The sequence below is a fragment of the Plecotus auritus genome, assembly GCF_963455305.1.
Source record: "Plecotus auritus genome assembly, chromosome: 5".
NCBI classification, from domain to species: Eukaryota; Metazoa; Chordata; class Mammalia; order Chiroptera; family Vespertilionidae; genus Plecotus; species Plecotus auritus.
The window spans coordinates 99,849,742-99,876,617 of NC_137776.1; the positions used below are offsets into that span (position 1 = coordinate 99,849,742).

The window sequence follows — 26,876 nt, forward strand, 5'->3', positions numbered from 1 at the left end:
ACTGAGTCACACCAGCCAGGCTGAACTAAGATTTAACAATTAAACTAAAGTAACTTATTCTCAATTGAATGATTATGTCAATGAATGTGGAACAATCTACTAATTTACCTTGTGGATGTAAAACTTTTATTTAAAGTTTCAAAGGTGGGAGCGCAGCATTGGACTTGTAAGGATATAGGCTGCTTGAGGAAGGGGGCAGGCAGACTGCCTTGGACAGCGCCAGAATTGGTCATGCTGAGTAGAGGTAGGAAAGAAGTGGCCAGCCAGTTCATTTGGCTGCAGCTGGCCACTGGGTAAGATGCGCTTTCACTCCTCTCCAAGAGCCAGCCCATTCTATCTAGTTTGGTCAACATGGATTTCACGGAAATTCTCATGATAGCTTCTAAAGGACAAGGAACCAACAGCATACCGAAAAGGTATAGTTTGGCAGTGGGTCCTCTCAAAAAAGACCCAAAAATTAAGGGTGTCCAATCAGCAGCATACAAGCTTTTCTCAGAAGAAAAGTGGAGTAGCTTGGACAAAAAGCCTTAGAGAAAAAAAGGAGAAAAGAAGAACTAGTGAAAAAGTGAATTGAGCTAGAACATGAGAAGAAAGCAAGAGCTATGGCCAAGAGGACAAAGGACAATTTCCATGGTTAAATGGGATTCCTGTTGAGGAAAAGTCAAAGAAAAGACAGGCAATGCAAAGCCACTAGCCAGGGAACAGATCAAGAGTATGAAATGGAAGAAGAGGAAGAATTCTTAGAATACAATCAAGCAGCATCAGAGCAAGAACCTCCTTCCAAAGTTGAAAGTAAGCCAAAGGTCACCCTTAAAAGTGCCCCACCATCATGAACTTCACTGACCTACTCAGGCTGGCTGAGAAAAAGCAGTATGATCTGAGAGTCTATGTCCCGCTAGGTTCTGGGTTTGGGATCTGGAGAAGGGCCATGGGCAAATGATGAGACAAGATAAGAAATAATAATTTGGAAATAATGGGGGCCAGGCGGAGAGTCCAATGCAAGGGCAAGGACTTCACTGGTGCCCAGGACCTGCCAGACTTTTATTCAATTTTAGATACACATATTGCCCTTAGGCAGGCAATTCTGGTAACAGACAGACTATCTTAAAGGTCAGTAAATATTAGTAAAGATTTACTTTGAGACTATTTGGTCAGGAAATTGCTTGAGCCCACTGTGTTGACTAAACAATCAGTGCATAGTTTTGGCCCTTGCCAGAGCTCAAGGTTCACGAGTCTTCTGTGTTCCTTGTTTACACTTTTCTGATAGGGAAGGCAATGGGTAGCTTTCAACATCTCCCCCTTCTCTTTTTCTTAATAAATGTTGAAAAGTGAATGCCACCTGAAGGGTTCAAGTCCTTTTAAGACTCTTCATTCCACATCTGCAGACTAGAAATAAACATAAGAATAAAAATAAGAGAAACAATAGTGGTTATGCTGAGAGACAAATGTAAGGAGATCCAGTGGAAGAGATTAAATTCTTAGATGTCTTTTTTAAATTGCTGCCAGGCATATAAGGAATTAGTTTGTAAGTTTGCGTGGGATAATTGTACAATATGGTGTTGTAATTCTAAAATATCAAGGGTTGTGTTACCTTTACCCCAAGCACCAAGAAGGTGATATTTTTTTTATTCCCAATAGGGAACGGGGCGGGGGTGTAACACAAATCTGGGAAAAATTATAATGACACTACAAAGATATTCTTTGCTCTAAGCTGTTGTTTTTATCACCCATCCATAAGACTGTAGACTTTAGTGCTGATAATTCTATCTCAAACTGGCTGTCAATTCTTTTTTGTATAGACAGGTCTTAGTTACATTTTCCTTAACTGTTTGTATAAAAGGAGAAGTTTGAACAGTTTGTACCATGGATGAAGAAGCAATGCCCACAGAAGTAAGTAACATTATGAAGGCAAAGAGTCCTGCAATTACCATTCCAATAGCAGTACATATGTCTCCTTTTTTCCCCCATTGACCTCCCCAGGGCCTCCCCTACCACCCAGTACATGCCTTTACCTGACCGCCCCCCCCAGTGTCTTGTATCCATTGGTTATGCTTATATGCATACAAGTCCTTCGTTTGATCTCTTACAGCCCCCCGCAACCTCCCCTGCCTTCCCGCTGTAGTTTGACAGTCTGTTTAATGCATCTTTGCCTCTGTATCTCTTTTTTTCCCCATTTCTTTCCTTTAAAAATCTTGTCTCCGCAGACTAGAAATAAACATATAATAACAAAAAATATTTGAGTCCCAATTTCAATGTCCAACAATTCTGAGTCCCCGTTTCAATATCAAACAGTTCCTTATGTGTACATGTCAGCAATGATATCTGGATGGTGGGCACATGGTGGCAATGCAGGTCTGACCCTCTCTGGTTTGGTCCTAGGCAACCTGCTGTGACGCACAGCTGCTAACTGCTAGCATGGCAAGGCATCGTCAGCATCTTCCATATCTGGACTGTTTCTCCTCTTGTCTTAGTGGTTGGAGCAGACCTGTCAATTCCTCTCTGTTGCAGGAATCCACATGGTCTTGGAGTTGTTTTCTGAAAATATACAAACATATTCTCGACCAAAAGTTAATAAAGGAATCTTTTCTATATAATTGATTTGGGATCCTTTTTATTTTTGCCTGAACGATTTTCCTTTGTCTTATTTAGACACCATGTGTGTTTTTCATGGGTGTCTTGCTGTTAGCATTACAAATGAAAATTAATTTTGTAAAGTAAAAATTTTCTAGATGTAATTTACTTATAGGATATTTTTCCTTACATGATATTACCCTACTATCCCCTCCCTTTTTTTTTAATTAATGGAGGCTTTTGTAAATTTTATAATGCAGTCTTGATAACTTTAAATTTTATTTTTTTGCACAAAAATATGACTGCTTTAGGTTCTTTGCATGTTCAGGAATTTTGCCATGAGATGAACTGCCAATAGAAATTTTAGTTACTACCTTAGGGACAGCTTTTTGTCCAGTACAATTAAATTTTCTTGAATATTCACTTATTTCAATTAGCCTATTTAAATTAATCTGAAAACTTGATTATTATTTTACTGTCAAATTTAATACTCTACCAACAATCTTAGTTTACCCTGTAAATATTAGTGGAAAGGATTATTTGCATTCTTGAGTAGGCCCTGAGTATTCCTGGTGCTAGGCTGGAGTTAGATATAGGGCAGCTGCTGTCGGCCAAGTCTCTGTCTGTTACCTGGGTCCCAATCTGAGCTGGGCCAAGTCACTGTCTGTCACCTGTGTCCTGATCTGAGCTGGGTGTGGGAAGCAAAGCAGCCATGGGGGCAGGAGACCTCCCTCAGGCGGGGTGAGGGTTCAGGCCCTGCAAAGTTGGGGAGATGAGGGTCTGTGCCCCACCTCTGGTGACCCCCAAGTTCTCTCTTGATGGCCCCTCTGGGACTGTGCCTGTCTTAGGTTGTTCCTTCCCTAAGGAATCTTACCCATCTCTGGCTAACAAGTCATCTTCCGGGGCCAAGCAGGGTGATGTGAGGTTCAGTTCTGTCTCCTTGGTAGTCTATGCCCCCGTGGCCTCCACGCCCAGCACCAGCCTTGGGATCCCCTGGCCTGCTGGCGGGGCCCCAGCACTGATCACATATCTCAGGGAACTCAGGTTTCTTCTCTAGGGAGGGCCCAGCTCACATGATTGGGCAAGAGACAGATCCATGGTACCAGCCACCACCAGGCTTCAAGCTCAGCATGAACAGAAAGCTCAGGCAACAGCTGAGGGCAATTGGATTGTGAGAAGAGGGTCCCTCTTGGCACAAAAGGTAAGAGGGGCCAATATAGAATGCTCAAGTGCCTTCGCAGTGCCTTAATTCCTTCTGAAAGGGATTAAATCCTTTCATGTCCTTTTTTTAAAATTGCTGACAGACATTCAAAGAATTAGTTTGTAAGTTTGTTTGGGATAATTGTACAATATGCTGTTGTAAAATATCTAAAATTATAATGACATTGTAGAATAATATCATGTAAGGATATTCTTTGCTCTAGGCCATGGCAATTCAATTTCAAACTGGCTGTCAATTTCTTTCTGTAACTTTATATAAACTTTGTCAGGGAGGCAAAAACACAAATTACTTACTTTAGTTCAAGAGGCCAAATATATTGACTTTCAATTACAATCCTTACGACTTTTGAAGAAAACTTCTTTTTGTTTCCTTCCAAAATAATTTTCGGGCTACAGAGAGTTTCATTTAAAAATCTTTGTCACATGAAACAATTTCTCTTAAGGTTATGGTGACCACTAGTATGGATTAGATTTAATATTTTATTTTATTTTTTTATAATATTTAAAAATTTTTTTAATTTTTATTTTTTACATATGTGTCCTTAATCCCCCTTAACCCTACACCCCCCATTTATGCCCCACCCCCTTGTTGTCTGTGTCTATTGATTAGGCTCATATGCATGCACACAAGTCCCTTGGTTGATCTCTCCACCTTACCCCCACCCTCCCCTACCTTCCCTGAGGTATGATGGGCTGATCAACATTTCTCAGTCTCTGGATCTGTTCTTGTTTATCAGTCTATGCCATTCATTATATTCCACAAATGAGTGAGATCATGTGATATTTATCTTTCTCTGCCTGGCTTATTTCACTTAACATAATACTCTCCATCTCCATCCATGTTGTTGCAAATGGAAGGAACTCCTTTTTTTACAACATTGTAGTATTCCATTGTGTAGATATACCACATTTTTTAATCCACTCATCTGCTGATAGGCATTTAGGCTGTTTCCAAATCTTAGCTATGGTGAATTGTGCTTCTACCGTGTTTCCCTGAAAATAAGACAGTGTCTTATATTAATTTTTGCCCCCAAAGTCACGCTAGGTCTTATTTTCAGGGGATGTCTTATTTTTCCATGAAGAAGAATACGGTACACATTTATTGTTAAATGAAAATAAAGGAAATTTATTACCTGTATATGGTACGGTAGTACGGTAGTTGTCAACACAAACCGGACAAACTGTGAATCCTACAGTATCAAGAATTTACTCATTTATTCAATGACAATTATGTCATCATCTTTTGGAACATCATCATAACAATCCAATTCCTGAATTTCCTGGTGAATTTCTTGTGACTCCATTTCTTTCAGAATCAGTGGACCAAATCTCTCATGTTTAGCAATAGCACTGTCTTTAAATGAGTACTTCTTGTCAAAGTAGCCTGCTCGCAGTGCATTTGCAATGCAACTGTCAGTGATTTTCTCCCATGAATTCTTCACCCAAGTCACAACTTCTTGCAGTTTAGGTTTCACAAAGTTTCCATGCTGATTTCTCTCCATTCTATTTTCAATGTAGTCATTAATTTCCATGCGCAAATTGTCTTTGAATGGCTTGTTTATTGCAATATCAAGAGTCTGGAGATAGGCCGTCATTCCTGCTGGAATCATTATCTGATCTATTTTTTTTTTTCGTGAAGAAATGTCTTCATGTCTTTAGCACGGTGAGTGCTGGCTGCATCCCAGACTAGCAGACCTCTTTGGCTCCCTCGCATAACAAGTGGCAGCATTAAATCGACCCACTTCCTTATAACTGCTTGTGTGGCCCAGGCTTTTTCAGTTTCAAGAATAAAAACGCCCAAAACACGTTCAATCTTTTCCTTCTTGCCCTTAGAAATGATTAAAGGTGGGATTTTAGTGCCATCCAGACGAATTGCCAAAATACAGGAAACACGTGCACGTTCATAAGCAGTGGAGGGAATGTACGCTAAGGAGGCAACCCCCTGTTCAATTGTTGTTTGAGATGATTGGCCCATAAACACTGCAGTTTCATCCATAGCAATCATGTTGGAAAGATTGTATTTAGAGAAGTCAGCATCATCAATAAAGGACTTGAATGCAAGTGCTCGCTTAATAACTTGAGTATCTTCCAACCTAGACAATGTTGTAGATCTTCTTAAAGACAGTTCACTTTGCTGAAGGAAATTATCCAGCCAGTGTTGTGATGCTTTGAAGTCTTTGGGGGCTATGTCAAACTGTGGTGCCATTGCAAGGGCAAATTCTTGAATCTGAGCCCTATTCACAACCAAAGCCTTTGCTCTCCTGTCAACAACCCATTCACAGTTCAGGTCTTCCAGCTCGGAAAATAATGGTTGCCGACCTGATCCACACTTGCGCTTTTTAGCATTTCCCTTGTCCACTTGCTCAATGAGGTTACCATACTCTACTCGCCATTTTCGGACCAATCGGATACTCAACATCTTCTCTTTGCAGAAAGCAGTAAGATTTTGGCCCCAAGAGTCTTCCACGATTCCTTTCTTGTACTCCACGGAGTAGCTTTTTCTTTTTGGGCTCATTTCTAGTGGTAAAAAAAAAAGGAATTGGGGTATCAAGGTGGGGGGAGGGGGATCACTCAAAATGACACAGGGGGGATCAGAGGGGGTAATCAAAATGGCACAGGAGAATCAGAGGGGGGAATTACCATTTTAGTAACCCCTTTTGATCCTCCTGTGTCATTTTGATTGCCCCCTCCCCCCACCCCTGTGCCACTGAACACCTTCACCAGACATCCCCCCTACCCCTTTATCAGGCATTTACCCCCTGGGGCCTGCCTGGGAACTGTCACTGGGCTTGCTGGGGCCTGGATATGGGCTGGAGCAGGGTCTGCCACTGACTGAGAACCTTCAGTCATCATGAAGGCGGCCGCGAGCATCAGGTAGTGTCACCAGATACAGACCAGCACTCACCACCTTCGCCGCGTCCTGTCTGCTCTAATCCTCCTGTTCTTCTACACGCATCTACGAAAGCCTCCTCCTCTCTCCCACCCCACCCTCACCGCTCACTCCGACCTCCGCTCCGCCTCCACCCAGCAGTGACGTCAGGACTCCACGTAACGTCACTGGTTGCTAAACGCCAGTCGGGGCGGCCCTAGCGACCAGTTTACGGTAAATTAATTTTCATTCTGAGACAGAGCCTGGGGCCTTATTTCCGGGGGATGCCTTATATTTCACTCAGAAGGAAACCTGTAAGTAGGTCTTATTTTCGGAGGATGTCTTATTTTCGGGGAAACACGGTATGAACATAGGGGTGCTTTCTCATTCGTGTTTCTAGTTTCTTGGGATATATTCCTAGAAGTGGGATCACTGGGTCAAATGGGAGTTCCATTTTTAGTTTGTTGAGGAAACTCCATGCTGTTCTCCGCAGTGGCTGCACCAATCTGCATTCCCACCAGCAGTGCACGAGGGTTCCTTTTTCTCTGCATCCTCGCCAACACTTGTCATTTGTTGATTTATTGATGATAGCCCTTCTGACAGGTGTAAGATGGTACCGCATTGTTGTTTTGATTTGCATCTCTCGGATGATTAGTGACTTTGAGCATGTTTTCATATGCCTCTTGGCCTTCCTTCTGTCTTCTTTCGAAAAGTGTCTATTTAGGTCCATTGCCCATTTTTTGATTGGGTTGTTTATCTTCTTTTTGTTAAGTTGTATGAGTTCTCTGTAAATGTTGGAGATTAAACCCTTATCGGTGATATCATTGGCAAATATGTTCTCCCATGCAGTGGGCTTTCTTGTTGTTTTATTGATGGTTTCCTTTGCTGTGCAAAAGCTTTTTATTTTGATGTAGTCCCATTTGTTTATTTTCTCTTTAGTTTCCATTGCCCTAGGGGCAGTATCAGTGAAGAAGTTCCTTCGGCATATGTCTGAGATTTTGCTGCCTGTGGATTCCTCTAGTATTTTTATGGTTTCCCGTCTTATGTTTAAGTCCTGTATCCATTCTGAGTTTATTTTTGTGTATGGTGTAAGCTGGTGATATAGCTTCATTTTTTTGCATGTATCTGTCCAATTTTCCCAACACCATTTGTTGAAAAGGCTGTCTAGACTCCATTGTATGGTCATGCCTCCTTTGTCAAATATTAATTGAGCATAGTAATTTGGGTCGATTTCTGGGTTCTCTATTCTATTCCATCAATCTATATGTCTGTTCTTGTGCCAGTACCAGGCTGTTTTAAGAACAGTGGCTTTGTAATACAGCTTGCTATCTGGTATTGAGATCCCACCTACTTTGTTCTTCTTTCTCAGGACTGCTGTGGCTATTCGGGGTTTTTTTTTTTTTTTTATTCCAGATAAATTTTTGGAAAGTTCATTCTAGGTCTGTGAAATATGTCATTGGTATTTTAATGGGAAGTGCATTGAATTTACAGATTGCTTTGGGTAGTATGGACATTTTGATGATGTTGATTCTACCAATCCATGAACATGGTATGTTCTTCCATCTGTTTACGTCTTCCTCTATCTCTTTTTTCAGTGTCATGTGGTTTTCCACGTATAGGTCTTTTACCTCCTTAGTTAAGTTTATTCCTAGATATCTTAATTTTTTTGGTGCGATGGTAAATGGGATTGCTTTTTTAGTCTTTCTTTCTGTAAGTTCACTATTGGTGTATAGAAATGCCATAGATTTCTTGGTGTTAATTTTGTATCCTGCTACATTGCTGAATTCATTTATTAAGTCTAGTAATTTTTTTGATGGAGTCTTTCGGGTTTTCTATGTACAGTATCATGTCATCTGCGAATAAGGACAGTTTTACTTCTTCTTTTCCAATTTGGATGCCTTTTGTTTCTTCTTCTTGTCTGATCGCAATGGCTAGTACTTCCAGTACTATGTCGAACAGGAGTGGTGAGAGTGGGCATCCCTTTCTTGTTCCTGTTCTTAGGGGAAATGGTTTTAGTTTTTGTCCATTGAGTATGATGTTGGCTATAGGTTTGTCATATATGGCTTTTATTATGTTGAGGTATGATCCTTCTATTCCCACCTTGTTGAGAGTTTTTATCAAGAAAGGGTATTGGATTTTATCAAATGCTTTTTCTGCATCAATTGATATGACTATGTGATTTTTATCTCTCAATTTGTTAATGTGATGTATCACGTTTATTGATTTGCGGATGTTGTACCATACTTGCATCCCCAGGATAAATCCTACTTGGTCATGGTGTATGATCTTTCTGATGTACTGCTGGATTCGATTTGCTAGAATTTTGTTGAGGATTTTGGCATCTATGTTCATGTGGGATATTGGCCTGTAATTCTTTCATTGTGTTATCTTTATCTGGTTTTGGTATTAGGGTGATGCTGGCTTCATAGAAGGAGCTTGGAAGTGTTCATTCCTCTTGAATTTTCTGGAATAGTCTGAGGAGGATAGGTTTTAGTTCTTCCTTGAATATTTGGTAAAACTCCACTGTGAAGCTGTCTGGCCCCAGGTTTTTGTTTGCTAGAATCTTTTTATTTTTAATTTATTTTATTTTATTATTATTTTTTATTAAGGTATTATATGTGGACATATCTTACCATTGGCCCCCCCCTCTCCCCAACCCACTCACATACATGCCTTAACCCCCCATGCTGGAAGCTTTTTGATGACTGCTTCAATTTCTTCCATAGTTATCAGTCTATTGAGATTTTACAATCTTCCTGAGTGAGTTTTGGAAGGTTGTATTTTTCTAGGAATCTGTCCATTTCCTCTAGGTTATGTAATTTGTTAGAATAGAGTTGTTCATAGTATTTTTTAACACTCATTTGTATTTCTGTGGGGTCTGTTGTTATTTCCCCTCTTTCATTTCTGATTTTGTTTATTTGGGTCCTCTCTTCTTGCTTCTTGGTAAGCCTGGCTAGAGGTTCATCATCTTGTTTATCCTTTCGAAGAACCAGCTTTTGGTTTTATTGATCTTTTGTATTGTTTTTTTGGTCTCTATGTCATTAATTTCTGCTCTGATCTTTATTCTTTCCTTCCTTCTGCTCACTGTGGGCTTTTCTTGTTGCTCTCTTTCTAATTCTTTGAGTTGTTGAGTTAGATAATTTATTACCATTTTATCTTGTTTTTTGAGGTAGGCCTGTAGAGCTATAAACTTCCCTCTCAGGACTGCTTTCATTGTGCCCATAGCATTTTCATTGTTGTGTTTTTATTGTCATTAGTCTTCAGGATATTTTTAATTTCTTCTTTGATCTCGTTGATCACCCAATCATTGTTTAATAGTATGCTATTCAGCTTCCAAGTGTTTGAATTTTTTGGAATGTTTTTATTGTAGTTTATTTGTAATATTATGCCATTGTGGTCTGAGAAAATGCTTGATATGATTTCAATCTTTTTGAATTAGGGGAAACTTTGCTTGTGACCCAATATGTGATCTATTTTTGAAAATGTCCCATGTGCACTTGAGAAGAACGTATATTCCTTGGCTTTGGGGTGAAATGCTCTGAAGATGTCAGTTAGGACCATTTGATCTAGTGCGTCCTTTAGAATTGCTGTTTCTTTCCTGATTTTTTGTCTAGAGGATTTATCCAGTGATGTCAGTGGTGTATTAAAGTCCCCTACTATGATGGTGTTGCTGTCGATCTCTCCCTTGATATCTTCCAGGAGATTTTTTAATGTATTTGGGTGCTCCAGCATTGGGTGCATATATGTTTACCAGAGTTATATCTTCTTGTTGAATTGCTCCCTATAGTATTATGTAGTGGCCTTCCTTATCTCTTGTTAAGGCCTTTACTTTGAGGTCTATTTTATCTGATATATGTATCGCAACCCCAGCTTTTTCTCATTTTCATTTGCCTGAAAGATGTTTTTCCATCCCTTCACTCTCAGTCTGTGTGAATCCTTTGCTCTGAGGTGGGTCTCTTGTAGAGAGCAAATATATGGGTCATGTTTTCTTATCCATTCAGCTACCCTATGTCTTTTGATTGGTGCATTTAATCCATTATCGTTTAATGTAATTATTGACAAGTACATGTTTGTTGTCATATTTTTCCTTAGTATTTGTGTTTCTTCTTGCCTTTCTCTTTCTTCTTCCTACAGCAGTCCTTTTAGCATTTCTTGCATTGCTGGCTTGGTAAGGATAAACTCTCTTAGTCCTTTTTTGTCTGTGAAGCTCCTGATTCCACCTTCAATTATGAACGATAGCCTAGCTGGGTATAGTATTCTTGGATTCAGTCCCTTGCTTTGCATCACTTTGTATATTTCATTCCATTCCCTTCTGGCCTGGTGTGTTTCTGTTGAGAAATCAGTTGATATTCTGATAGGAGATCCCTTGTAGGTAACTTTCTGTCTCTCCCTGGCAGCCTTTAAGATTCTTACCTTGTCGTTGGTGTTCACCAATCTAATTACGATGTGTCTTGGTGTTGGTCTTTTGAGGTTCAACTTGTTTGCGACTCTTTGTACTTCTTGGGTTTGCATAATTTTTTTCTTGCCAATATTAGGGAAGTTTTCTGTCATTATTTCTTCAAACAGGTTTTCTATTCCTTGCTTCTCTTCCTCTCCTTCTGGTATCTCTATTAAGCAAATGTTGTTTCGTTTTGCGTTGTCCCAAAGCTCCGTTAGGCTCTCCTCTTGCTTTTTAAGTCTTCTTTCCAGTTGCTGCTGTGTTTGTGTGTTTTTTCCTACCTCGTCTTCTAATTTGCTGATGCGGTTCTCAGCCTCTTCTAGTCTACTGTTTATGCCTTCCATTGTGTTCTTTATTGCAGCTTTGTTTTTCTTCATCTCCTCTTGGTTTCTTTTCATGTTGGTGACCTTTTCATTCAGCTCCTTATAGTTCTCATTGAGTTGTGTGTATTTGTCATCCATCCATTTAAACATCCTTATAACCATTACTCTGAATTCTTTCTCTGTTAAGCTGCTAGCCTCATTTCATTTTACTCCTTTTCTGGTGATTCCTCTTTTTCTTTCCTTTGGGGATTGCTTTTTTGTCTCCCCATGTTTTCCTGTAATGTTTTAATTGTAGATCCAATTGCTTTACTACCCAGGTTCTTTTGGGGATGGTGCTACTGGTGTAATCTCTCAGTTTTCCTTGGCTTGTTAATCTAGTGTAGCTCACTAGTTGAGCTATTTTGGTTCTCTTGATGTAGTCCTGTGAGCTTGAGAGGCACAACTGCAGTGTCTAGAAGTCAGCAGCCGTAGAGGTGAGTATCTCAATTTTTGCTGTCTTGCACCCTTAATTGAAATCACATGTGCCCAGTGGGGACTCACAGTGGCACCAAGGAACTGTCTGTCGGGGTGATGTGGCTCAGGGGGCCTGCACTCTGGAAATGCGTGACTCTGGTGCCCAGAGTTCTGTAGTAATGGGGTGGGCAGACTCAGCTTTCGCTGATGCACCTGTGGTGGATAGGCACTTACTCCCAGTGGTGGCTCACAGGAGCACCCACGGTAAGTTTGCCAGCGAGGCACAATGAAGCACTCTGAAGGGCCCTGGCAGTGTAGCCGTGTAATTGAGGTGCCTAGCTTCTAAAGATTTCTCTTTAGGGCAGATCCTATGGCCTCATGGAGCATTCAGATTCCAAGGTGTTATTCAGGGTGGGATCTGGGTGTGGCTCTATTGGTTGCCTGGAGACTGGAGGGAGGGACTATCTCTCAAGAGAAAATGGTGACCGGGGTTTAGATATGACTCAGCACCAGACTCGCTACTCCCTCTTCTGGACTGTCCGCTGCCTACTCTCCTCAGACTCCACAACTTCACCCCTTCTTCTGCACCTCAGCCACAAGTGTCTGTATCCGAAAGGTCCTACGAACTAGGTTCAGTGGAGAAAGGCGCAGGCCCCAGCGCAAGGAGGGACCACGTCTCTGCAAGTTCCTCTCTTGCTGGCACTGCGCGGTCCGGAAGCTCTTTAGGGCTGCCTTTGAGTTCAGATCCCAAATCCAGACTCCAAGTTCTAAAATCCACTACCTCCTGCAGTCCCATGGACCCTTTTTTTTTTTTTTTTTCAGTCAGACACTTTGCCTGTCCTCAGGGACTTGGCTTGGCGCCATGTAGTTTCTCCCTGACCTTCTGGGCACAGAAGTCCAGCAGATTCTACTGCCTAGATCTTTGATTTTACCTTTATCGGGGAGATCTCTGCCCTTCCCGGCTACAAACTGTCTCACCAGCTGTGCCTCCTTTGCCAATTCGGGCTGGATTCCACTCGTTTCAGCTTCTCCCTCTATTTGCTCCGGGACAAGGCTCAGGACACGTCCTTCTATTCTGCAGCCATTTTGTCTCCCCTGAATTTTCCACTTTTTACAAAATTGCTGGACATGACAGCTTGTGTAAGCAGGTCCATTGTCAGTTTAAAAAAATTTTGGAATTCCCATGATGGCAAAAGCAGCTAGGCAATGATTAATAACCTGTTTTGCCATTTCCCCTGTACATGCAGTAGCCCATAGGCCCTTTGAAAAGGTATCTACAGAGACATGCAATGCCCCAAGGTGTCCAAAAGGAGTATAATGTGTTACATCCATTTGCCATTGCCCTTATCAATCCTCGAGGGTTAATTCCTATATTAGGCCCTTGAGGCAGATGTAACATGCAAGTGGGACATTCTCTGATAATCTATTTTGCCTGCTGTTGAGTGATCGAGAATTGTTTGGACAACATTTTGGCAGGCTGATGTAAAAGCTGATGAGATTCTGAGGCCTGTTTTAATAAAGCAACCAATTGATCAGCATGTGCATTTCCTTTTGTTAGCGGGCCAGGTAATACACTGCGAGCCCTGATGTGAGTGATATAAAAAGGATATTGTCTCTGTTGTACAGTCTGCTGAACTTGTTTAAATAGTTAAAATAAACTTTGGTCACTGAGCCATTTTAACAGAGCAGTTTCAATTCTATTCACTAGGCCCACAGTGTAAGAAGAGTCAGAGATAATATTAAGAAGCTCTTGGAAATCCCGCAATGCAACCTTAATAGTCTCTAATTCAATTCTTTGTACAGAAGTATGACTGGTAAGTATGACTCTGTCTGAATTCATTGTATGATAGGTAGCTTTACCATTCGATGATCCATCAGTAAAAACAGTTAATGCTCCAGGAATAGGTTCCTGCCGAGTATTTTTTGGTATAATATGGGGGTATAATATAAAAATTGTAGTAATTTGTCTTTTAATAGGTGACAACTAAGTTCCCCTGAATATCCACTTAGTCCAATTTGCCAATTCAAAGCAGTTTGAAATAATATTTCTATTTGCTTCCCAGTGAGGGGAAGGTAAATGCATTGGGGTTCTTCTTCTAAGCTGCCTGCAGTGCTTTCTAAGTTGAGATATCAACTGAGCCATAAGTTCTATATATGTAACCGCAGTTTTAGAGGATTGATGCCCTAGGTGGACCCATTCAATAATAGCAGGAGAGTTTTTTGGAAGATGACTCCAGTGGGACTATTTGCAGTAGGGTTAATCTGTCCCAATAAAGGCAATTTAGGCTGTACCTATGCTACTTGGGCTGAGGAGATTGCTTGCTCAATTCTTAGCAACTCCTTCCTAGCTTCATCTATTAATGTTCAGGATGAGGAAAGATTAGAGTCACCCCTAAGTATATTACATAAATTTGTCATTTCTCCTGTAGAGATCTTCAGATAAGGTCTTAATCAGTTAATGTCCCCTCCCTAATAATTTTTGAAAGTCATTTAAAGTTTTAAGGCAATCTTATTTTCACCTTTTGAGGCCTAAAATGTTGGTGTTCAATTATGGTTCCCAGATATTTGAAAGGCATTTCTTTCTGTACCTTTTCTGGAACAATTTTTACATTGCCAAAGTCTGCTCTTCCTGTGGACTTGCTAAGAGCAAGTCATCCATGTAATGAATAATGTAACATCGGGAATATTTGTCCCTTAAAGGCTGAACAGCTTGAGCTACATATTTTTGACACTAGGTGGGGCCATTGGCCATTCCTTGAGGCAAAACTTTCCATTGATATCTTTTTTTTTAAATATATATATTTTATTGATTTTTTTACAGAGAGGAAGGGAGAGGGATAGGGAGTTAGAAACATCGATCAGCTGCCTCCTGCACATCCCCCACTGGGGATATGCCTGCAACCAAGGTACATGCCCTTGACCGGAATTGAACCTGGGACCCTTTAGTCTACAGGCCAACGCTCTATCCACTGAGCCAAACCGGTTAGGGCTCCATTGATATCTTTTATTGATTTTCTTCACAGGGAGGAAGGGAGAGGGATAGAGAGAAACATCCAAGAGAGAGAAAGATCGATCAGCTTCCTCCTGCACGCCCCCTACTGGGCATGTGCCCGCAACCAAGGTACATGCCCTTGACCGGAATCGAACCCGGGACCCTTCAGTCTGCAGGCTGACGCTCTATCCACTGAGCCATACCAGTCAGGGCGACCATTGATATCTTTTCATGGGTTCTATATTATTAATAGCGGGCACTGAAAATGCAAATCTCTGTTTATCTTGAGATGCCAAGGGAATGGTGAAGAAACAATCCTTAAGATCTACTACTATAAGAGACCAATCTGGAGGGATTTGCAATGGCGCTGGGAGTCCAGGCTGTAAAGCTTCCATGGTATGCATAGCAGTGTTAACCACTCTAAGATCATGTAACAATTGCCATTTTCCTTTTGCCTTCTTAGGTATAGTAAATATAGGTGTATTCCAAGGACTATTGGAAGGCTCTATGTGGCCAGCCTCTATTTGTTCCTGTATCAATTCATGAATATGACCTATTGTCTCCTTGGTTAATAGCCACTGATCCACCCTTATAGGTCTATCATCTTTCCATTGTATAGGATCTGCACGAGGGTGAGGAGATTGAGCAGTGACCACTCCTCAAAAGATTGATATCCTAATCCTCATCTTTCTGGGTTCCCTTTGGCTTGGATGGGCTCTTTAATTCCCTGATTATTTTTTCCTAAGCTTTGACCAGTCTAATATTCCATCTGAGTTATTAACTGCTGTCCTTTGCCGGTAATAATAAAAGCTTATAACCTTCTAAAACATCCCAGCCCCATAAGTTGACTGCAATCCCAGAGACTATGTAAGGCTGAAACCATCCTGTCTGTCCTTCTTCATCTTGCCACCTTAACACTGCAGCACTGTGTTGTGTATTATCAGGAACTCTGACTGCCCTGATAAGAGCCTATAGCTTCTACCATGGACCAACTTGGAGGCCAGAATTCTTTGCTGATAATGCTGACATCCACTCCAGTGTCTACTAAACCTTTAAACCATTTTCCCCTCTATTCTTAAGTTAATCATAGGATGGGTTTTGCTAATTTCATGTATCCAATAGATATCAGAGCTTCCAAATCCTTGTGTTTCTCTTTTCCTATTTATAGCTTCGCCTTGATGAATAAAAGGTACAAGTAGTATCTGAGCAATTCTTTGTCTTGAAGAATTTGCATAATATGATTACATTCTAGTATTACCTTAATTTCTCCCTCATAATCTGAATCTATGACTCCAGGCAGAACAGTTAGTCCTTTCAAAGTTTTTCCACTTCTGCCTAAGATTAATCCTAAAGTTCTTGGTGGCACAGGTCCCCAGATTCCTGTAGGAACAGCTTGCCGAGCCATATCAGGGGTCAAAGGGACCGCTATAGTACTGTTAAGAACTAGGCCTGCGCTTTCTGGAATGGCTCAGATGAGGGAGTCCACTGTGGGCCTTGCAGGGCAAATTTCCCCTATTGATGATGGGGCTGTGGGGCCGTTTCCCTGCGGTTGGCCATTCCCTATGTCTTGATCTAATGGCTACCCATTTTTATGAAATTTCGATCTATATTGACCAACCCAATGGTTTCCCTTCTGACTTCTAGGACACAGAGAGTTTAATCTGTGTTGATTGAATTGGGAGGCAGAATGCTCACGCCTTTCCCTAGATCGCCACCTTGTGTCCTTCTTGGTTGCCTACATTCTTTTTAAAAATGTCATGTTCTTCCACAATTATAACACCTTTTATTCCCCACTGTTACAGTGGCAGCGAGTAAGTATGCTTGAAAAGTGCCTGACCCCACATTCTGACATGCTCGAATCATTTCTGTAATAGTACTATTTTTTCTCAGAGGCGTCAGGCATTTCTTACAATCAGCATTGGCATTTTCATAAGCTAATTGCTGAATTAAAATGTATCCTGCTGTTTCATGTTGACTCTGTCATCTCACTGCTCCAGTGAGGCAAGCCATAAAGTCAGAAAATGACTCTGTAGGCCCCTGCATACATTTAGTAAAAACTCCCTCAGGGTCCCCTTTTGATGGTAAAGCCCACCAAGCTCTTCTTCCACAAAGTCTAATTTGCTCATATGCCTGTTGCTCATAATTTAGCTGATTTTGCAGGTCATTATATTGTCCCAGTCATGTCAGCATTTCATAAGTTATTTGAGCATTCAGTCTGCAGTTTGCGTGGGCTTGCTCCTGACGTTTTTCCAAAAATTCTCCCTTCCATAGTAAATAATCTCCTCCATCCAGAGTTGTGCCAGCCAGAGAATACCAATCATAAGGAGCTAAGAATGCTTCAGAAATATTTATCATAATTTCTCCCATAAAAGGTGCTGTGGGACCATTCTGGACTATGCTTTCACGCAAGGCCTTTATCATTTTAAAATCAAATTTTTCATGATGTCTTATTATATGATTTGGGAGCTGTGGGTCAGCTACTTGTATAATAGGAAAAGCAAGTTGGTCCTCCACCGTCATGTCCCTTAATCCTTCTCAGATAACTCTTTGCATAGGTGATTCTATTAATGGTGAATTAAATGTTTCAGGATTAGGACATGAGGTGGAGGGGTGCCATGAAGGCCATTCCTCCAGTTTTTCCTTTTGCTCCTCTTTAGGAGCGGAGGGTGCAAGGGGAGGGGGCTTATCCTCTTTTGTTTCTCTAAAAGGCTCTAGTAAATGCAATACCATGTTCCACAAGGAGAAACAATTTGGAGGCAAATTTTTCCCCTGCTGCTGAGGTTCTTTCAAGTTCTGACTAACTCTTTCCCAACATTCAACATCTAATGTGCCTTCTTCAGGAAACCAGGGATTATGTTCTATAATAACACGCAAAAACTGTAAGAGAATACTTTCTGACACTTTAATTCCTTTATCCTTAAGCATGCAAACCAAAAGTCTACAATAAAGCTTGTCCCCTTTTGACAAATTCTGCTCCATTAGCCTGGCTAAAAAAAAAGATGTTCCCACCCTATTTACAGATCTCGATTTCTGCAGTTGGCTGTGGGCTTTGCATGCAGTGAGTTTCCCCACCTATCCGGTGAATTCTTTTTCCCCACCTTGCTTGTGAAACTTCGTTTTTCTGCTCTAGGCATATCTTCTTCTCCAGACATCCATCATTCAAGGTGCCAGATGTGAGAGTCCATGTCCCACATGGCTCAGGGTTCGGGATCTGAAGAAGGGCTGTGGGCAAATGATGAGACAAGACAAGAAATAATTTGGAAATAATGGGGGGCCAGGCAGAGAGTCCAATGCAAGGGCAAGGACTTCACTGGTGCCCGGACCTGCCAGGTTTTTATTCAATTTTATTTTATTTTATTTTATTTTTTTTCTTTTTTTTTTAATTTTATTTATTTTATTTTTTTTCAAATTTTTATTAAGGTATTATATGTGTACATATCTTACCATTGCCCCCCACCCCCACCCCACTCCCATACATGCCCTCACCCCCCAATGTTTTGCATCCGTTGGTTACTCTTATATACGTGCATATAAGTCCTTCAGTTGATCTCTTATTTCCCCCACCTCTCCCTAACCTTACCACTGTAATTTGACATTCTGTTTGATGCTTTACTGCCTCTGTAACTATCTTTTTGTTCATCAGTTTATAATGTTTTTCATTATCCCCAAATGAGTGGGATCATGTGGTATTTTTCTTTCATTGACTGGCTTATTTCACTTAGCATAATGTTCTCTAATTCCATCCAAGTGCCTACAAATGGTAGTAATTCCTTCTTTTTTACGGCAGCATAGTATTCCATTGTGTAGATGTACCATAGTTTTCTGATCCAGTCATCTGCTGATGGGCACCTAGGCTGTTTCCAAATCTTAGCTATTGTAAATTGTGCTGCTATGAACATAGGGGTGCATATATCCTTTCTGATTGGTGTTTCTGGTTTCTTAGGATATATTCCTAGGAGTGGGATTACTGGGTCAAATGGGAGTTCCATTTTCAGTTTTTTGAGGAAACTCCATACTGTTCTCCACAGTGGCTGCACCAGTCTGCATTCCCACCAGCAGTGCACGAGGGTTCCTTTTTCTCCGCATCCTCGCCAACACTTGTCGTTTGTTGATTTGTTGATGATAGCCATTCTGACAGGTGTGAGATGGTATCGCATTGTTGTTTTGATTTGCATCTCTTGGATAATTAGTGACTTTGAGCATGTTTTCATGTGTCTCTTGGCCTTCCTTCTGTCTTCTTTCGAAAAGCTTCTATTTAGGTCCGTTGCCCATTTTTTTATTGGATCATTTATCTTCCTTTTATTAAGTTGTATAAGCTGCCTGTAGATGTTGGAAATTAAACCTTTATCAGTGGTACCATTTGCAAATATGTTCTCCCATACAGTGGGGTTTCTTGTTGTTTTGTTGATGGTTTCTTTTGCTGTGCAAAAGCTTTTTATTTTGATGTAGTCCCATTTGTTTATTTTCTGTTTGGCTTCCATTGCCCTAGGGGCAGTATCACTGAAAAAGTTCTTTTGGCATATGTCTGAGATTTTGCTGCCTGTGGATTCCTCTAGTATTTTTATGGTTTCCCGTCTTATATTTAAGTCCTGTACCCATTTTGAGTTTATTTTTGTGTATGGTGTAAGTTGGTGATCTAGTTTCATTTTTTTGCATGTATCTGTCCAATTTTCCCAACACCATTTATTAAAGAGACTGTCTTGACTCCATTGTATGCTCATGCCTCCTTTGTCAAATATTAAATGCGCATATTGGTTTGGGTCGATATCTGGATTCTCTATTCTGTTCCATTGATCTATATGTCTGTTCTTGTGCCAGTACCAGGCTGTTTTGATGACAGTGGCTTTGTAATACAGCTTGAAATCTGGTATTGAGATCCCCCCTACTTTATTCTTCTTTCTCAGGATTGCTGTGGCTATTCGGGGTCTTTTTTTATTCCAGATGAATTTTTGGAGAGTTCTTTCTAGGTCTGTGAAATACGCCGTTGGTATTTTAATGGGGAGTGCATTGAATCTATAGATTGCTTTGGGTAGTATGGACATTTTAATGATGTTGATTCTACCAATCCATGAACATGGTATGTTCTTCCATCTGTTTACATCTTCCTCTATCTCTTTATTCAGTGTCCTGTAGTTTTCCGCATATAGGTCTTTTACCTCCTTGGTTAGGTTTATTCCTAAGTATCTTAATTTTTTGGTGCGATGGAAAATGGGATTGCTTTTTTAGTCTCTCTTTCTGTAAGTTCATTGTTGGTGTATAGAAATGCCACAGATTTCTTGGTGTTAATTTTGTATCCTGCTACATTGCCGAATTCATTTATTAAGTCTGTTAGTTTTTTGATGGAGTCTTTCGGGTTTTTTATGTACAATATCATGTCATCTGCAAATAAGGACAGCTTTACTTCTTCTTTTCCAATTTGGATGCCTTTTATTTCTTCTTCTTGTCTAATTGCAGTGGCTAATACTTCCAGTACTATGTCAAACAGGAGTGGTGAGAGTGGGCATCCCTGTCTTGTTCCTGTTCTTAGGGGAAATGGTTTTAGTTTTTGCCCATTGAGTATGATGTTAGCTGTGGGTTTATCATATATAGCTTTTATGATGTTGAGGTATGATCCTTCTATTCCCACCTTGTTGAGAGTTTTTATCAAGAAAGGGTGTTGGATTTTGTCAAATGCTTTTTCTGCATCAATTGATATGACTATGTGATTTTTATCTCTCAATTTGTTTATGTGATGTATCACATTTATTGATTTGCGGATATTGAACCATCCTTGCATTCCTGGGATAAACCCTACTTGGTCATGGTGTATGATCTTTCTGATGTACTGCTGGATCCTATTTGCTAGAATTTTGTTGAGGATTTTGGCATCTACATTCATGAGGGATATTGGCCTGTAATTCTCTTTCATTGTGTTGTCTTTATCTGGTTTTGGTATTAGGGTGATGCTGGCTTCATAGAAGGAGCTGGGAAGTGTTCCTTCCTCTTGAATTTTTTGGAATAGTCTGAGGAGGATAGGTTTTAGTTCTTCCTTGAATGTTTGGTAGAACTCTCCTGTGAAGCCGTCTGGCCCCGGGCTTTTGTTTGCCGGAAGCTCTTTGATGACTGCTTCAATTTCTTCCATAGTTACTGGCATGTTGAGCTGTTTAGATTCTTCCTGATTGAGTTTTGGAAGGTTATATTTTTCTAAGAATATGTCCATTTCCTCCAGGTTGTCCAGTTTGTTGGAATAGAGTTGTTCGTAGTATTTTTTAACAATCCTTTGTATTTCGGCGGGATCTGTTGTTATTTCACCTCTTTCATTTCTGATCTTGTTTATTTGGGTCCTCTCTCTTTGCTTCTTGGTGAGCCTGGCTAGAGGTTCATCAATCTTGTTTATCCTTTCAAAGAACCAGCTCTTGGTTTTGTTGATCTTTTGTATTGTTTCTTTGGTCTCTATGTCGTTTATCTGTGCTCTGATCTTTATTATTTCCTTCCTTCTGCTTACACTGGGCTTTTCTTGTTGCTCTTTTTCTAACTCTTTGAGTTGTTGGGTTAGGTAATTTATTACCCCTGTTTCTTGTTTTTTGCAGTAGGCTTGTAGAGCTATGAACTTCCCTCTCAAGACTGCTTTCGCTGTGTCCCATAGATTTTGGATTGTAGTGTTTTCATTGTCATTTGTTGCCATGATGTTTTTTATTTCTTCTTTGATCTCTCTGGTAACCCAGTCATGGTTTAATAGCATGCTGTTTAGTCTCCATGTGTTTGATTTCTTTGGGTTGTTTTTATTGTAGTTGATTTCCAGTTTTATGCCACTGTGGTCTGAGAAGATGCTTGATATGACTTCTATCTTCTTGAATTTGAAGAGACTTTGCCTATGTCCCAACATATGGTCTATCTTTGAAAATGACCCATGTGCACTTGAGAAGAATGTATATTCTGTGGCTTTGGGGTGAAATGTTCTGAAGATGTCAATTAATTCCATCTGGTCTAGTGAGTCATTTAGGATTGATGTTTCTTTGCTGATGTTTTGTTTAGAGGATTTGTCCAATGGTGATAGTGGGGTATTAAAGTCTCCTACTATGATTGTATTGCTGTCAATGTCTCCCTTGATATCCTCCAGGAGTTTTTTTATGTATTTGGGTGCTCCTGTATTGGGTGCATATATGTTTACCAGAGTTATTTCTTCTTGTTGGATTGCTCCCTTTAGTATTATGAAATGGCCTTCCTTATCTCTTGTTATGTCCTTCAGTTTGAGATCTAATTTGTCAGAAATAAGTATTGCTACCCCAGCTTTTTTTTCAGTTCCATTTGCCTGGAAAACCTTTTTCCATCCCTTCACCCTCAGCCTGTGTGCGTCTTTTTTTCTGAGGTGGGTTTCTTGTAGACAGCAGATATATGGGTCGTGTTTTCTTATCCAATCTGTTACCCTATGTCTTTTGATTGGGGCATTTAATCCATTTACATTTAAAGTTATTATTGATAGGTACTTATTTGTCGCCATTCCTATTCTTTACCCCTGTGTTACTTCTTCGCTTCCTGTTTCTTTCTTTCTTTCTTTCTTTCTTTCTTTCTTTCTTTCTTTCTTTCTTTCTTTCTTTCTTTCTTTTTTTTTTTTTTTACAGTAGACCCTTTAGCATTTCTTGCATTGCTGGTTTGGTGGTAATAAATTCCCTTAGTCCTTTTTTGTCTGTGAAGCTCCTAATTTCACCTTCAATTTTGATTGACAGCCTTGCTGGGTACAGTATTCTTGGATTCAGCCCCTTCCTTTGCATGACTTTGTATATTTCATTCCATTCCCTTCTGGCCTGATGAGTTTCTGTTGAGAAATCAGTTGCTAGTCTGATGGGGGTTCCTTTGTATGTAACTTTCTGTCTCTCTCTGACCGCTTTTAAGATTCTTACTTTGTCGTTGGTGTTTGCCAATTTAATTATAATGTGCCTTGGCGTCGGTCTTTTGGGGTTCATTTTGCTTGGGACTCTGTGAGCTTCTTGGATTTGTGTGGGTTTTTTCTTCCCTATATCTGGGAAATTTTCTGTCATTATTTCTTCAAAGAGGTTTTCTATTCCTTGCTCAGCTTCCTTTCCTTCTGGAACCCCTATTATGCGGATGTTGTTTTGTTTCGTTTTGTCCCAAAGTTCCCTTAGACTCTCCTCCTGCCTTTTAATTTTTTTTTCTAGAAGTTGCTTTTCTTGGGTATTTTTTTCCATCTTGTCTTCTAGCTCACTGATGCGGTCCTCTGCTTCTTCTAGTCTACTCTTGATGCTTTCTATTGAGTTCTTTACAGCAGCGATGTCATTTTTCATTTCTTCTTGGTTCTTCTTCATTTCCTCTTGGTTCTTGCTCATATTGTCGAATTTGTCTTCCATTCTTTTCAGCCACCTTATGACCATTTCTCTGAATTCTTTTTCTGGAAGGTTGCTTGCCTCCATTTCGTTTACTTCCTTTTCTGGTGATGCCTGCTTTTCTTTCATATGCGGGCTGCTTCTTTGTCTCCCCATGGTCTCTCTTCTCTGGGTGTCTGGTTATGTAGTTCTCTCTCTCCTAGTTTCCCAGAGAGCCTTTGGGGTCCCACAGAAGCCGGTGGGCGTGGAAGGCGAGCGGCGCCTTTGACACTCTGACAGCGCTGATCCTCAGCCCGGGCCCGCCCGGGACCCCGCACCGCGCCGGGCTCCGGGGAGACCCTGCGAGCAAAGCTGCTGTGACGCCCTTTATTCAATTTTAGATACACATATTGCCTTTAGTCAGGCAGGCAATTCTGGTAACAGACAGACTATCTTAAAGGTCAGTAAATATTAGTAAAGATTTACTTTGAGACTATTGCTTGAGCCACCATTGTCTCGACTAAATAATCGGTGCATAGCTTTGGCCCTTGAAAGAGCTCAAGGTTCACAAGCCTTCTGTGTTCCTTGTTTTCACTTTTCTGATAGTGAAGACAATGGCTAGCTTCCAACAGTATGAACCAGTGGAAATCAAGGTAGTGAAAAAAAAAGAAAAACCACCAGAAAAGTGGCCTATGACTGCACAGAACTTAGGGAGTGAAAAATTCTTGAATAAAGACATATGAAAAAGAAGCCTGAAGCAGATGCAGGACTACCTCTGACCAAAATGGTGCCTTCTCATACAGAAAGTATGGGCACAAAACCTAGCAGAGTTTCCAGGGACAAGCATCCTTCTCCCAAAGGTACTCCCCTTCCTTGTGCTGAGAAGAAATCCAGACCCAGCACAGATAATAAGAAACATTTAGGTTTGTTTTCATCCAAATCCATGCCAGGGGAGAGGACCAAAGTAGGATCTAGCAACTGCTCCCAAGACTCACTTTGGAAGGACCATGACAGGCCTGTTTTCAATGGGGCTGGAAAGACCCACTGAACACCTTTTCACCAAGTGTTCCAAAGACTTCTGCTGAAGGGACTCAGAAATCTGTTACTGAGCACACAGCCAAAAAACTCCTCCCCATCCTAGCCATTCCAGACCTGGATCTGTGGTCTCTTCACCTAAGGCTAAGAGTCCAGGTGTCAGGCATTCGGGCAGCAGCTCCAGCCCAGCTCCTGGGCAGCCCATCACAGGGAATCTTCAGCCTATGGTTAGTTCTGGCTCCATGCCCAGGCACCAGAATGGCAGCTCCAGCTCAGGACCTGAGCGATCAATCAGTGGGACCAAGAGGCCAGCCAGTGACTTAAATCCTCCTGGAAGGACAGTCAGCAGTACAGATGGCTCTGGATGACCCATCAGTGGCCCAGGTGGTTCTAGGAAGTCAGTGGTCAGTTCTGGTGACTCTGGGTGGCATGTGCACAATCCACATAACTGATGACCAATGAGTGCCTCAGTGCCCCCCAGGCAGTCAGTCAGTGGCCCTGGGCAATCAGTAAGTGGCTCAGTTTCAGCTGGACAGACTGTCAGCAGTTCAGGCCCTGGGAGACCAGTGAGCAGCTTGGGACCTGGGTGAATAGTTAGTAGCTTAGATCCCCCCATAAGCCCAAATGCACTTTTGTCTCAGAAACAATATCTTCTAAGAATATCATTACCAGGCCCACCAATGGACAGATGAATGGAATGAAGCCTTCTTTAGCTAGCTACAGATCTGCCCAACGTCCTCAAGGGTTTCCCTTCCCTGGGCGGAAGATGAGAACTATGACTCCAAAATGGAAGACTTTATCAAAGATGAAGGAGAATCTCAGGAAGAAATATCTAAGCACATTCTTTGGCTATGACTGCCCCCCCCCCCAAAGATGTTACATGGAGAGTAGTTGGAAATAACAGCAGAAGGAAGAAGCAAAGAGTTTAAGAGGTCTTAGAGGAAATGAGATGGGAGGAAGAAGCCATGAAATGCCAAGAGGTCAAGAAGCTGCTTTTATTTATTTTTGGGAAACACTGGAGACACTCTACTGCAAAGAAGTCCTGCCTTCTGACTGAAGAAGCCCATTATCATTTTAGATTTACTAGTGGCCCAGTGCACAAAATTTGTGCACAGGGGTGGGGAGAGGGTGTCCCTCAGCCCGGACTGCACTCTCTCCATTCTGGGACTGCTTGGGGGATGTGCGGGATCAGGCCTACGCCGGCAGTTGGACATCCCTCTCACAATCCAGGACTGCTGGCTCCTAACTGCTTGCCTGCCTGCCTGCCTGATTGCCCCTAACCACTTTTGCTTGCCAGCCTGATCGCCCCCTAACCACTTCCCTACTGGCCTGATTGACACCTAACTGCTCCCCTGCTGGCCTGATCACCTCCAACTGCCCTCCCCTGCCAGCCTGATCGCCCCCAACTGCCCTCCCCTGCTGCAACCTTCCTTCTCCACCGGGACCCGCCTCCCCTGTGTGAGGTGGAGAAGATGCTGGGACCCCCAGACCTCACCACACAAAGTGGCTGCTGGGCCCCGCCTCCTCTGTGCACGTGGCCATCTTGTGGCAGCCATCTTGTGGCAGCCATCTTGTGGTGACATCACGTACGAGGGCCACCTAGGCTTTTATTAGTATAGATACTTGGATCTTCAAGGACAAGGAATGAATACTATACACTATTATTATGTGATCTCTGAACACATAATAATCTGGCCACTCAGTGTGTGTGTATATATATATATATATATATATATATATATATATATATACACACACACACACACACACACACACATATACATATACATATATACGTATATATGTATATATGTATATATGTGTGTGTGTGTGTGTGTGTGTGTGTATATATATATACATATATATATATATATATATATATATATATATATATATATATATATTTGTATGTATTAGAGGCCCAGTGCATTAATTCATGCATGGGTGGGGTCCGGCCAGCCTGGCCAGCGGCAGGGGACATGGGCAGTTGGCTGGCCTGCCTGCTGGTGGAACTCCTGGTTGAGGGGACAATTTGCATATTAGCCTTTTATTATATAGGATATACACTGAATGGCCAGGTTATTATGCATTCAGAGATCATAATAATCTGGCCACTCAGTGTATATTTTGAGCATAAAGTATTTTCAAATACCTTCCACGGTGAAAGCTGTAGTGCAGATGACATAATGCCCAGTGAGTGCTCTTAGGAAGTTAACTGCTCACAGGTGTCAGCCTTGATCCTGATGAGCTATGCACTCTAATGTGGGGCCCATTCAACAGTCAGCCAATCTTCTTTTGTTTCTTTGCTATTTTAAAAAGGAAAAAATATTGCCTCTTGACTTCCATAATTCTGTTGATGGGTGAGTAGGGCAATGGCCGGCTCCCAATCAAACTTATTTTGTCTTTTTATGAGGAATCTGGCCCTTCAATGCATGTTGTCAGCAATAAAGTGAACTGTTCTAATCTATATATTTGGATTGAGAACTTGAAAATGTAGAGTAGGCTTTATAATTATATGGATGTCATCTCTGTGACTTTGAAGTAAAAAGTAGAATAAATTATATTGTATTCTATATTTACTAGAAGCCCGGTGCATAAAATTCATGTACAGGGGGGTGTGTCCCTCAGCCCAGCCTGCACCCTCTCCAATCTGGGACCCCTCGAGGGATGTCCG

General features: G+C 41.2%; 2 pseudogenes across 2 annotated transcripts in view; both read left to right on the top strand.

The window, feature by feature from the left end:
- Nucleotides 1-351: 351 nt before the first annotated feature.
- On the top strand, nt 352-24,570 carry LOC308248261 (protein SPT2 homolog; annotated as a pseudogene). Its single transcript has 2 exons — nt 352-870; nt 23,790-24,570. The product of its transcript is annotated as a protein SPT2 homolog (transcript).
- A 90-nt stretch (nt 24,571-24,660) lies between these two features.
- The window catches only part of LOC308248262 (protein SPT2 homolog), a 61,803-nt pseudogene continuing 59,587 nt past the window's right edge, over nt 24,661-26,876 (top strand). Inside the window, exon 1 of the transcript in view lies at nt 24,661-25,233. The product of the transcript in view is annotated as a protein SPT2 homolog (transcript). The remainder of the gene's footprint in view (nt 25,234-26,876) is intronic.